Here is a 14,421-nt window from a genome sequence, read left to right as displayed (position 1 = left end):
GCCTATCATTTCACTGTATTCTATAAATACATGACTGTCTCTTTTACATTATATATATATATATGAATTCTAAAAATAAACATCCAGAGTACCCACATTGTGTTTAGAGAGATGAAACTTCAACCTTGATGGGGCAATGGTTAGATTCCTGAGGTACAAAATATAATTCTGATGAAGGTACATGCTTGAGTGAAAGTCTATCATAAACAGAGGTGGGCAGTAAATGTTCTTAAATCACTACAATCTGTATTGATTTTACACTGTCCTTCATGGACAGTATATAAAATTCTAAGCTAAAGATATGTCTTCTGAAATTGTGAAGGGATCACGTGTCTGTCTTCTCCTTTCAATATCTCAGTAATTCTCCTTATACAGAACGCTTTTCCCACTCTTGTCTGTAGATATTTAGACGTTCCTCAACTTTTGAAGTCTTCAGTATCTTTAGTGTTTAATAAAGGTCTTCCTCCCCACCTCCCTCTTTTTTCTCCATCGCTGTCTCACTATTTTTTTCCTCTCTCCCCTTCTCCCTCTAAAAATTCAATCTTAAAATTTAACATTTCTTTTTTCTGGACATAGAAAGTTTTTCTCCTCCTCATCTTTCATTAATATTTTCTGCACTTGTTTTCTCTATTAAGACAGATATTTGACTTCCTGAATCTGCCTTCTTTCTCTTACCATCTTCCCCAACTTTTTATTTATTTATTTTTAAAATATTTATTCATTTATTTATTTATTTTTTGGCTGTGTTGGGTCTTCATTGCTGCACACGGGCTTTCTCTAGTTGCAGAGAGCAGGCGTTCCTCTTCGTTGCCATGTGCGGGCTCTAGGTGCGCGGGCTTCAGTAGTTGTGGCATGTGGGCTCAGTAGTTGTGGCACGTGGGCTCTAGAGGGCAGGCTCAGTAGCTGTCGCACACAGGCTTAGTTGCTCCGCGGCATGTGGGATCTGCCTGGACTGGGGCTCAAACCGGTGTCCCCTGCATTGGCTAGCAGACTCCTAACCACTGCACCACCACGGAAGTCCTCCCCACCTTTTTAAAATCACTTTTCTCAGGGAACCCTCCTGCACTGTTGGTGGGAATGTAAATTGGTGCAGCCATTATGGAATACATTATGCAAGCTCCTCAAAAACTAAAAATAGAGTTACTATGTGATCCAGCAATCCCACTCCTGGGCATATATCCAGACAAAACTATAATTCACATAGTCATATATCTGGAAAAGACAAAAACTCTAATTTGAAAAGAGGCATGCACCCCCTATGTTCATAGTAGCACTACTTACAATAGCCAAGACATGGAAGCAACCTAAATGTCCATCAACAGATGAATGGATAAAGAAGATGTGGTACATATACACAATGGAATATTACTCAGCCATAAAAAGGAATGAAATAATGTCATTTGCAGCAAGATGGATGGACCTAGAGATGATCATACTAAGTGAAGTAAGCCAGACAAAGACAAAGATCTTATGTTATTGCTTATATGTGGAATCTAAAGAAGAAAAAAAAATACAAATGAACTTATTTACAAAACAGAAATAGATTCACAGACATAGGGAACTGACTTGTGGTTGCCAAGGTGAAGATATATTGGAAGTTTGTTATTAACAGATACAAACTGTTATATATAGAATGGATAAATAACAAAATCCTACTGTACAGCCCAGGGAACTCTATTCAATATCACGGGATAAAGCATAATGGAAAAGAAAATGAAAAAGAATGTAAATATATATGTAAAACGGAATCACTTTGCTGTACAGCAGAAATAAGCACAACACTGTAAATCAACTATACTTCAATAAATGTTAAAAATGAATAAATAAATAATAAAATAAATAAATAATAAAATAAAATCACTTTTTTTGATCTACATATAGACAAATGTATTTTATTTTATAAAGAGGTCCAGGGACTTCCCTGGTGGTGCAGTGGTTAAGAATCCGCCTGCCAATGCAGAGGACATGGCTTTGAGCCCTGGTCTGGGAAGATCCCACATGCTGCAGAGCAACTAAGCCCGTGTGCCACAACTACTGAGCCCACGTGCCACAACTACTGAAGCCCGTGTGCCTAGAGCCTGTGCTCAGCAACAAGAGAAGCCACCGCAATAAGAAGCCCACACACAACGAAGAGTAGTCCCTGCTCGCGGCAACTAAAGAAAGCCCGTGCACAGCAACAAACACCCAACGCAGCCAAAAATAAAAATAAATTAATTTAAAAAGAGGTCCAGGGCTTCCCTGGTGGCGCAGTGGTTGAGAGTCCGCCTGCCGATGCAGGGGAAACGGGTTCGTGCCCCGGTCTGGGAAGATCCCACATGCCGCGGAATGGCTGGGCCCGTGAGCCATGGCCACTGGGCCTGTGCATCCGGAGCCTGTGCTCTGCAATGGGAGAGGCCACAACAGTGAGAGGCCCACATACCGCAAAAAAAAAAAAAAAAAAAAAAAAAAAAAAAAAGAGGTCCAGTTTATTCTACTGTTAAATTCCCATTTATATTAAATAAATAATTTTTAATCATATCTTCAAATTTCTATAATTATTTCTCGTTTTTGAGAAACACTTTTTTTTGGCCTCCACACAGCTTGCAGAATCTTAGTTACCCAACCAGGGATTGAACCCAGGCCCTTGGCAGTTAAAGCGCGGAGTCCTAACCACTGGGCCGCCAGGGAATTCCCTGTTTATTGTTTTTTGATTCTTTGGATTTTATAGAAAGGTGTTGTTGATTTAAGATTGAATCATTGCTTGAAATTCTCTTAACATAAAATAAATGTTAAATTTCTTGCTTATTAGTGGAAATATGTCTGTTATCTTTTAAAACAGTTATTCTTTTTTTCTTCCATTTTAGCCCCCTCTGTCCTGTTCTTTCTTTGTAAACGACTGGCAATCCTTGGCTTTTCCCTTTCATTTGTGCATTAAAGATGAAATGAGTGTGATAACTTGCAAGGAAAGGGGTGATGAGAAAATATGGCAAGTATCACATGACTTCCAGGGCTAAACGTGGGCAAAAACATACGCCGTATGTGAAGAAATAATGCAAACAGGCAGGAGTGCGCCCCCCGGACGCTGCAGCCCCTCGCCGCTGCGGTCACCTCGCTTCTCCGCGCCTCGGTTGAGACCCGGCCAGCCGGGGGGCCGCGCTGCCGCCGGACCGGCCCTCCAGCAGCTCCTGGCGCCCGGGACCCCCGCCCGGCCGCTCGCCCGCAGCCCGCCGGCCGCACAAGTCCCCGGAGCCGGGCCTAGGGCGGGCGGCGGCTCGGCGTGGCCGGGCTGGGGTCGGCGGCGTCCCCGTGGCCGCGGCCGGCTGGCGGGACGGCTCCGGCCAAGAGAAGTACCGGCTCGTGGTGGTCGGTGGGGGCGGCGTGGGCAAGTCGGCGCTCACCATCCAGTTCATCCAGTCCTGTTTTGTAACGGATTATGATCCAACCACTGAGGATTCCTACACAAAGCAGTGCGTGATTAGATGACCGGGCAGCCCGGCTAGATAGTCTGGATACAGCAGGACAAGAGGAGTTTGGAGCTATGAGAGAACAGTATATGAGAACTGGCGAGGGTTTCCTGTTGGTCTTTTCAGTCACAGATAGAGGCAGTTTTGAAGAAATCTATTAGTTTCAAAGACGGATTCTCAGAGTAAAGGATCGTGATGAGTTTCCAATGATTTTAATTGGTAATAAAGCAGATCTGGATCATCAGAGACAGGTAACGCAGGAAGAAAGACAGCAGTTAGCACGACAACTTAAGGTAACATACATGCAGGCGTCGGCAAAGATGAGGATGAATGTAGATCAAGCTTTCCATGAACTTGTCCGGGTTATAAGGAAATTTCAAGAGCAGGAATGTCCTCCTTCACCAGAACCAACACGGAAAAAAAAAGACAAGAAAGGCTGCCACTGTGTCATTTTCTAAGAATCCCTTGAATTTTAGCTACCAACTGCCAGGAAAAGCCCTTATCTTCTCCTTCTCTCCTTACAGTTTACATCAGGTTGGTACCTTTCTAGCCTTAGATAAATGATCACCGTGGTAGCCTTAGACCAAGAAGCTGGCTAATTCCTTTCCATGAAGCTAATCCAATGGTCAGTCAAGACAGATTTAAAGGAAACACTAAGGCTGCTTCAAAGATTATCTGATTCCTTTAAAATGGATATCTATATACACAGCCACATTCTTTTTTTAAGGGCTTACTTTTAATAGGGATGGATCCGTTTTGGAACCTAAGCTGTTTGCCAAGCTGAAGTCATAGGTTGTGAAATAACTTTTAACTTCTGGAATCATATTGCCTACTGTTACTCTAAATAGAAACGTAGGGAGTTTTTTTTAAATGTGAATTTTTGCCTATCTCTAAAAATTTTGATGTCAACTTTAGTTAACCTTAAATACACTGAATTGAATCCACAAAAGTGAGACATCTCAGACCTTTACTGATGCTATAGCCTTTTGTTTTCCAGTGGCCAAAATACCAAAATGCCTACTGTATTTATAGGTTAAAAACTGCGTGTAAAGCCTTTACTATTATTCCTAAAGATAATATTCTGTGTGGCCAAATATTTGGACTCATTCTGGACTTAGGCATTTTAGTGTTCTTGGTTTTTTAATTTAACTCTTTCACAGCCATGTTGAGAGTAAAAATAAATAATTTCTGTCTGTCTTCCTTTTCAAGTATTTCTGGATAAGGGATTCAAAAAAACTAAAACTGTTTTTGTTTGTAATATAAAATATGGAATTGATCTTTCCAGGGTCAGAGATGATTAATGTTTTGCTATATACTTTTATACATTATTTTCTTATCAAACTAGTTAACAAGTATTTTTATATGTTTGTAAGCAAATACACTTTCACAGCATACCTTGTGCATATGTAAAGATAAGTATTTAATTCTCACTGTTCACTTTTAGCTGACAAAGGAAAAAAAGTGAAAACTACAGAAACTGTGGTAGAACCTTACATGCTGTTCTGGCCCTGGTTGTACCCACCTTTGGCCAGTCACATAGCTGTTCAAGAAACCTTCCCAATAGAGTACAACAGGATGAGAATCTGAAATCACTTCCGATATCCCCTATTAGATATTGACTGCTATATCAAGTAGTAAATGGTAAAACTTTTAATTGACAATTAGTATAACTGTGGGTGACTTCTGATTTTGTTTTTAATTCTGTGGATTGTGTTTAAACAATTCAAAAGTATGTTCCTGATTTTGAGATACTAAATGTTATTGCACAGTTATCACTTTATTGAATGTGTACAACAGTTCCATGAAGATTATAAAGCATACCCTTGTATAGCTTCAGGTGCTAGAATTAAAATTGATCTGTTATCACACACACACAAAAAAGAAAGAATGCAAACAGCAGAAACACGTTCAAGATACAATTACTTAACATCTGTAATCACTGTTTTTGTTTTTTGTTTTTTTTGCAAGATTCTTGAGACATATGCACTAATCCTCAAAGGCTCAGCTAGACTGTATGTGTTCAGTGGCAACATGGTCCCAAGACAATTCACCAAGAGAAAACTATAAACTGACAGGTCATCAGAGTTTGATAGGGAATTAAATGCCCTTAGGGATGGACACATCCATGTAGTACAGGATGATGGCCGCCCTTGCGGTTGATCCCAGCAGCTCACCTTTCCCCACGTACATTTGCTCCCACTGATACCCCCGCCTGGAATATCCCTCTTGTACTGCAGGAAGACCCCCTTCTGGATGTGTTTCGCCTGACTGGTGAAGCCCTGCCCAACTCTGAACTCTCAGCTCAGACATCACTATGAAGTGAATCCTTTTCCACTTCCTTTGAGTTCCACCCATAGTATCTTATTCCCGGGATAGAAATGGCAGCTCTGTGGTCAAGGTGCAATCACAGAGAGTTCTCCCTAGATTCTGAGTCCCATGATGTATCCATCCCTTTATTTTCAGAGGTAGTGCCCCTTGAGAATAACAACTGTTATACCTTGAGTATAACAATTGCTTCTTAAATACTTTTTTTTAAACATCTTTATTGGAGTATAATATACTGAATCACTGCTGTACACCTGGAACTAACACAACATTGAAAATCAACTATACTTCGATTTTAAAAATTAATTTAAAAAATGATGATATGTAACCAGAACTTTATTCTGCTAACTGCCAAATGTGGCATATTTAGAAATATTGCAGGGAGGGTTACGTCTGCCGATCCCCAGATACTACGTTTCTATTTGCATGTCTGGATGTTAGCATACCCATTTGCCCATCATATGTGCTTAAACCACAGCTTGAAATGAATAAATCCGATAATCACTGAAGTCAGTAAAACATCTGAAAAGATACGTTTTCATTCATTTCTGGGCATGAGAAAACCCAAAACAAAGTAACCAGTGCAATATGAATTCACTTGGAAAACATCAAAACTGATTAAACTCTTAGATTGCTCTCTTGCACAATTTTCATTTTCTGGAGGTTGGAAATTGATTCACAACTTTATTAAAAGGTTACAGATGGCTCAGGTGGTCTGTTTGCTATCATCACTTTACTGTGGACGCAGAATCACTAATATTGTTAATTGCCCTATACGCAACGGATGTTTACCAATGAACGTGCACGTTTTTGTTAAGTATTCTTATTGTTTTATTCAGACCTCATCAGCTTCCCATTTCACTCACAATCTTCTGGAACGCTTCTGAAGTTTTTGCAACAGCTGTGTATGTCAGCTGAATACAGGGGGGAAACTTGACGATGTATGTTATATATTGCCATCGGCCATAAATGTGTTTACTGTCAACAACCTTCCAGAAATGCTCTTTGCCTTGAATAAAGAAATGCTTTTACACTTTTGTTTTAGCGTTCAGATCCTTCTCTCTCCTTTCTGATTTTCTTATTTTCTTCCTCTTTTTTGGTGCTCACACACTGTTTACAGAATCCAACATTTACACTACTGGCCACATCTATAGCAGTCTTCTGCGATGCGGATAATTATGGCCACGATGTAATATATTATGGGATACAAGCGGATCACATGAGATAGCTCTCTCATTGGTTAAGGATATTCTATTGCCAGGCACATAGCCTTCCCAGAGAGAGAGCCATACAGAAAGGAAACGTGGTATCAGGACCCGAAACAGAATTCAGGTGGTAAATCGTCATCATCTATTGGTCACTGCTTGTGTTTGAGGATTAAGGACCCATGAATACAAAAGAGCGTTATTCCTGTCTATAACAGCGTTTCAGCGTTTTAAATTCAATGTATATTTTTGTGTATTCCTTTCACTATGTAATCTCCCTGAACAAACCATTGTAGGAAAACAGTAAGGGCTATAAAATAAGGAGCAGATTATCACAGCCATCCGTGCTTTATAAGATTTTAAGGCAAATATATCACTGTGACAGTCTATGTTTAAATCCCTTGAGTTTCAGAGCTCTGAATACATACGAACAACAGACAATGTATAGTACAGAATTTAATTATCAATTTTCACGTCCCTGGAAACTCTTTAGAACGCTGCACGTTTGTTCAGATTCTCTCTAACCATATAAATGCATAATATAACTATTTCCACTGCCTAAAAAATTCTTATTAATAGAGAAACTGAAATCGGATTTTGAGGTCCTGCAGATAGATTTTTGAATTCTTCTTCCAATTTTTAATAAAAAAAGTATTATACACCCAACACATGGCCTCCAAGTTGGCTGTTCCAAAAAAATAGATTTCGATAAGTGAAAAAACACCGCTTTCACTTTATTTGAAGTCATCCTTTATTTTTACACATTTTCCTACACAAACACTAGTTTAAACCATATTGTTTTGCAAATCCTTGCTCATTTCCCTGTACAAAGTGCCGTTTCAATATACAATGGGTATCCCATGGAGAAGCGGCCCAGATAAAAGAAATAAAATGATAAAGTTAACAGGATTCCAAAAATGACTCTCCCCAAAAATCAGTGACAAGGAAATTCAATTGGTTAATTCAGTTAAGATCACATGTAAATACTCTGGTTTCTCTTCATATCGAATAAATCTTTCGCCTTTTAAAAAAAAAAAAAAAAAAAAAAGATCACATGTAAACCCCAGGGCCATGGATGTCCAGTTCTCAGCAATTAATCAAATGCAGCTCTATCTGGTGAAATAAAATGCCTAAGCAGAATTATTTATTGAATATATATTAAAAGACTACAGGTAAACAATATAGAGTCATTCATCACTTTAAACCCTTCATTAAACTCTTTAGTTCATCACTAAGAGAAGGTTATTCTATAATCACCTTTTTATAAAATATATTGGTCTTTGAGATCAAAGAGTAGGCAGTGGTACCCACTAAAATTTCATTGGTTTAAACACACTTGGAATTATTTTGAAGATATGGCGATATTTTATTATATGATTATTATTCTAAATATATTCTAACATTGATACCATATTTTCCTATTTGAATTATATTTCAACTTTAAAATTGTTCAATACATATTACATCCATGCACTGTAATAATACTCTTACATGTGAAATTAGAGAATATACTGTTTCCAACATTTTGGATCCAAGATATAAGAAGGTGAGAAATATCACCATAATAAATAACTATGGGAAAAACTCAGGTCATCTAAAGTGTTTTATACATATCATTCATTTAAAGGTGTATTTGATTTCCATTTACTCAATTCAATAAAAGAGAGTGTGAAATATCATGAATATTAATTATTTTCTAGCTATCATTAGGACTACATGTAAAACAGCACTGAAATGTGTTTCATCTGAACTTATAAGGCTCTAGACAATTACACTAAGAAAAATGAGAGATAAACCATTAGACAAATCCAAAGTGGATGGTAAATTATACTGACAAAATAACCTAGAACAGATCCCAACTGGTCCACTTCTAGTTTCACTTTATTTTTATTTGATTTCTTGTAACAATTTTTGTCAAACTCCAGTTATACTGTAAATAAATACACATTTTCTGGTGAGCTCAGAAAATGGATTTCTAATTGGATTCCTCAAGGACCATCAACTACTCTATATGCCATATATATATATATATATATATATATATATATATATATATCTCCAAGAATATAATATACATATATTCTCCCAAGTTCATTGTTTTCTTCAACTCAGTGATGCTCAGTGGTGTCTATCCTTGATAGTTGACATATTCCCTGATACTACATGTTAATGGTAACTTGAGAAATCCCTTTACTACATGAATCCCCAAGACTAATCTTAGGATGTAGGGAAGGTTTTACTAACTCCCTTTGGACTATGGCAAGAAGGAAATATGTATCTTTTGGGAAAGGGCATATCCTTCATAGGCTTCGAATGGTCAACATTTCTGGAATCTATGCCCTAACGATTTCTGAGAGGCATTACTTATATATGTGGATATATCTATGTACCAGAAAAGACCTCCCATGCACAAAATAATCAGAGTTAAAATGTCCCACTGCTTTTTTAAAATAGAACTATAGGAACATTATGTGAAAGTTTGTAAATGCAAAGTGAGTTTCCCGATTCCAGAGAAATTTCAGAAAGAGACTCCATGAAGGCTTTATGTATCATAGGAAGAATGAGTGAGACAGGTAGTTTGCAAGGAAGCAAATCCATGTTTACATTCCAGGAAAACAAAACAAAACAAAAACAAACCTTAAGAAAGGAGCAATGTGTAGGTTTCAATGTCTAAAAGACTAAGAAGCTTGCAAAGCAGCTTCATCTGCAGTGGTAGTTACCGCCTGTGGTGATTTTTGCCCCCAAGGGGACATTGGTGATGTTGCAGATGACCTCAGCTGTCATCTGGTGGGTGGACACGGGGATACCGCTTATCCCCCTGCAATGCACAGGGCAGCTCTCCACAAAAAAAGATTTATCCAGCCCCAAATGCCAATAGTGTTGAGGTGTACAGGATCCTCAACTGGTCATGGAGAGGTATGTACCAAAGACAAATAGCAGAAAATCCGTGGCTGCCATACTGTAAAGGAAATTTGAAATTGTAAATCACAGCCGCCATCACCTTGATCAATCACGTGGCTGGCTTATAGATCACCGGCTTGGACTTTGCCACCAGACTAATATGATGGCAGCACTTTTCCCTAAATATGTATGAACTGTAGCGAATTAGTCATGCTGGGTTTCAGGGCATGATTCTGTAAAATGAGAAAGCTATTACCACTAATAGTGTACTAGGGTGTAATGGTGATTTAAGTTTAGTAAATAGTAATAGACAAAGTGAAGTGAGGCAAAAATACTTTCCTCATAAATCAGTGTCTTTCGTAGAAAATGCATCCAGTAATTTTGTGCCAAGATTTTTTAAAGTTAGTTATACATACACATACATACATGCATAACATAAGTAAATACAACTTGTTTAAATGTTGATATAGAGATAGAGAGATAAATACATAGATACATAGATAGCTAGCTGATAGATAATAGATATATAGATAATAGATGGATAAATAGATGGATAGACAGATGGATGGATAGATGCATAGATGATACATAATAGAATGATAGGTTGATTGACAGACAGATGAACGGATGATAAATAGATGATAGATAGAAGGATGGATGGATAGACTAAATAGATATGGATAGATGAAAGATTTATAGATTTGATAGATGGTACATGGATATAATAGATTAATGATAGGTGGGTGGATAGGCAAATAGATAGGTAAGAAGAGATGATAGATATAGATACAATTTTGGCTCAGATGCCCGACTCCATAACTTTTATATATCAATGTTCAATTACTGAAGAAAAGAAAGTAATTTAATGTTTCTTCCTCCAGACTCTTATTTTTGTATACTATTTTCTTTACATTTCAGTTGTTTTTATTTATATATTCATCTATTTAAATTGAAGAAGAGTTGGTTTACAATATGATATTAGTTTCAGGTGTACAACATAGTGATTCACTAGTTTTATAGATTATACTCCATTTAAACTTTTATAAAATATTGGCTATATTCCCTGTGCTGTTATTTTTATACACGTTCACAGACTATTGATGGAAGCTTCCTGTAAGTTCCCAACAATTAAACTCAATTGCTGTCTGCAACCCAAAATGTATTCTAGTGAATTCTGAGTGTCTCAGTCTCCGAGAAGTCATTTCTGAATGTCACTTCATGTGACACAAGGGAAAATAAGTACATTTTAAAAATCATGTGTCAGAGAGGGAGAGAAACAATTAAGAAGGAATCTTAGTGATGTGCTTTGGGGCACTCTGACCTGATTTCTAATTGTAAACTTAGAAATCTGACAGCGCTTCCCCCTGGAGGTTTTTAAGAAAGTTGCAGAGCTGTGTGATTTTATCTGATTCTGGCTTCCCCCGTCAAGTATTTCCAGCATCCACTGCTTTACGCGGTTTGCTTGAAAAACAACCCCCTTGATAATAGGCAGAGAGAGACTGAATGAGATGCTTGTATTCTGAATGTTTTCAAGGAAAACATATTAGCACATTCATCTTTTCGTAATGGGTGGAGATGTGGGTGTATATAATCCTCAAAGAAATTCTACTTGTGAAAGGCAGGTTTGTCTTGAATAAATGCCCTCCACTTTGAAATTTCTCAAGAGTGCAGGAAAGACAAACAGTGAATAACCTGTGAGCTGTCATGGCAACACACCCAATCAGAATCTGCCTTTCACAAGATCCCCAAGGGGTCTCTAGACAGGATCATTCAGAAGCACGGCTCTGAAAACATTCTGCACCCATTTTCTGTGTTAGACTTCGGCTTCGTGGTCCGAACAAATATTCAGGTGTACTAGTTGTTAAAATACTGAAGCACACCTGGGTTGGATGATGACTACCCTCACTCTGGGCACTGTCCCTCGATTTCCAGCTGTCTCTTACTGCTGTGGGCTGAATATCACAATCCTTCCTTCAGGGATGAACTGTCTATTCAGGAATTAAAAGAACTAATCAGGTGCCCAAGTTGGGATCACCAGAAATTGCCAAAATACTAGGTCCAGATGATCTAGATAAGGTCCACAAACATTCAAAACAGGGAGAGAAAACGTGCCGAGGTTGAGAATTTGCTCAGGCTAAGGAAACTGCATACCTGGACTGGCTAAGGACAGAAGGCACGTCTGGAATTTAGATACACTGTATTGATGACTATAAGCCATAAATGCAAAATCTGGAAACCAGACCAGCGACAGGATAAGTGAACAGCAGACAGTGAACCTTTCACAGCCCCGGAATGACGGGGAAGGTGTGGTTGACATGCAAGGCTTCCTTCTTCCACCGATAAGACGAACATGGCTGTGATCTCCCTCGGAGACTTTCTAAAGGAGATCCTCTGTCTTGGTCACCTCCCCACGTGCCAGCAAACCTGGGGACCTGTGAGGGCGTCTCCCTGGCTATTGGGATTTCAACTCCTAGTACGCAGGTGAGGCATGGTTATATGAAGAAATGAATCCTCCTGTTAACCCGACTCCAGCAATGTCTACCTGAACTATTCATTTTGCTTGTTCACCTGTGTTTGTTTTTTGGTTTATCCGAAACAATAAACCAAAGATGAGAGTGGAGAGAAGTCTGTCCAGGTTGTGCAAGATGGTATGTTATACATTTGAGGAGACAGTGTGCAGGGGAATTTTATTTCCTCTGTCTTACGTGGTAAAAATGAAACTCCAGGTCTAAAGGATACAGATACACAGAGATATATTATATATAAATATACATAAAATTATGTTATATATATGCTTATTTTTATACCTAGTATATGTAATATATAGTACATTATAACTATTATTAATATATTATCTATTTTATAAGGTACAATGTTATATAATATTTAGTAATATACGTTATACATAATAAATTTAATATAATTATAGATATGATAATCTGGACAGATTTTTAAAATCCAGACATTATATATAAAAATCTAGGCAGATTTTTATATATAGTATGTACTAAATATAATATTATATATAATAATAAATAACATAATATATAATGTTATATATAATATATACATATAGTACTATATAATAGTATTGTTTAATTATATATATATAATATATAATAGTATATATAATTATAATTCTATCAAGCTTTTTTTTTCCAACCACTACAGGGTGAAACTAGAAATCAATTACAGAAGGAAAAATGGGAAAAGGACAAACATGTGGAAACTAAACAATACGCTACTGAAAAAAATGTGTTAGTGAAGAAATCAGAGGAAATCAGAAAATACCTCGAGACAAATCAAAATGGAAACACAACTTTCCAAAATCTATCAGATACAGTAAGAGCGCTTCTAAGAGGGAAGTTTAAATGACACAGGTCTTCCTCAAGAAACAAGAAAAATCTCAAACACCTAACCTAACACCTAAAGAATTAGAAAAAGAACAACAAACAAAGTCCAAAGTCAGCAGAAGGAAGGAAATGATAAAGATTAGAAAGGAAACAGAGACAAAAAAAAAAAAAATTGAAAAGATCAATGAAACCAAGACCTGGTTTCTTGAAAAGATAAACAAAACTGATCAACTTTTAGCCAGGCTCACTAAGAAGAAAAGAGAGGGGACCCAAATAAACAAACTAAGAAATAAAAGCGGAGAAATAACAATCAATACCACAGAGATGCAACAATTCCTAAGAAAATACTGTGAACAGTTACATGCCAACAAATGGGACAACTGAGAAGAAATGAACAAATTTCTAGGAAAATACAACGCAATCTTCCAAGACCTCATCAGGAAGAAATAGACAATCTGAACAGGCTGATCACCAGGAGTGAAATCGAATTTGTCAGAAGCAAAAAGAAAATAAAACAAAACAAAAAACGAAGAACAAACTCCCAGCAAACAAAAGTCCAGGAGTGGGTGGCTTCACAGGGGAATTCTGCCAAACATGCAAAGAAGAGCGAATACCTATCCTTCTCAAACTCTTCCCAAAACATGGGAGAGGATGGAACACTCCCAAATTCATTCTACAAGGCCATCATTGCCCTGATACCAAAACCAGACGGAGACACTACAAAAGAAAGAAAATTACAGGTCAATAATTTTGATGAATATGGATGCAAAAAATCCTCAACAAAATATTAGCAATCCAAATCCAGTGATACATAAAAAGGATCATAAAATTACAAACTTCCACACTCCCATCGCTTCCCAACTCTTTCCCTACTCTGCTCACTAGCACTTCAATGTACATAACGTATATTTTATTTATTTGAAGTATGGCCATGGCTTCCACAGGGACTCCTACCGTGGCAGAAATATAATCTGTTTGGTTCACTGGTCACCAGGGGCTGCCCCATAGATGGAGCTCAGTAAAATATACATAAGATGTACCATTACTTACATTTCTTTATTATGTTGACAATGCTACGAAACTGCCACCTGTGTCTAGTTCAAGAGTATTTTCATCCCCTCCAAAGATGATGTTGTACGCTTTAACAGTAGCTATCCAGTCCGTCTGCCCTCCAGCCCCTGGCAACCACAAATC

At 37.7% G+C, this 14,421-nt stretch overlaps 1 pseudogene across 1 annotated transcript; it reads left to right on the top strand.

The window, feature by feature from the left end:
* The first annotated feature begins 3,461 nt into the window (after window positions 1-3,461).
* Window positions 3,462-4,033, top strand: LOC308609714 (ras-related protein R-Ras2-like; annotated as a pseudogene). Its single transcript has one exon. The product of its transcript is annotated as a ras-related protein R-Ras2-like (transcript).
* The last annotated feature ends 10,388 nt before the right edge of the window (window positions 4,034-14,421 follow it).

This window comes from Mesoplodon bidens, assembly GCF_964165515.1.
Source record: "Mesoplodon bidens genome assembly, chromosome: Y".
NCBI classification, from domain to species: Eukaryota; Metazoa; Chordata; class Mammalia; order Artiodactyla; family Ziphiidae; genus Mesoplodon; species Mesoplodon bidens.
This window is presented reverse-complemented; position numbering and strand designations above follow the sequence as displayed.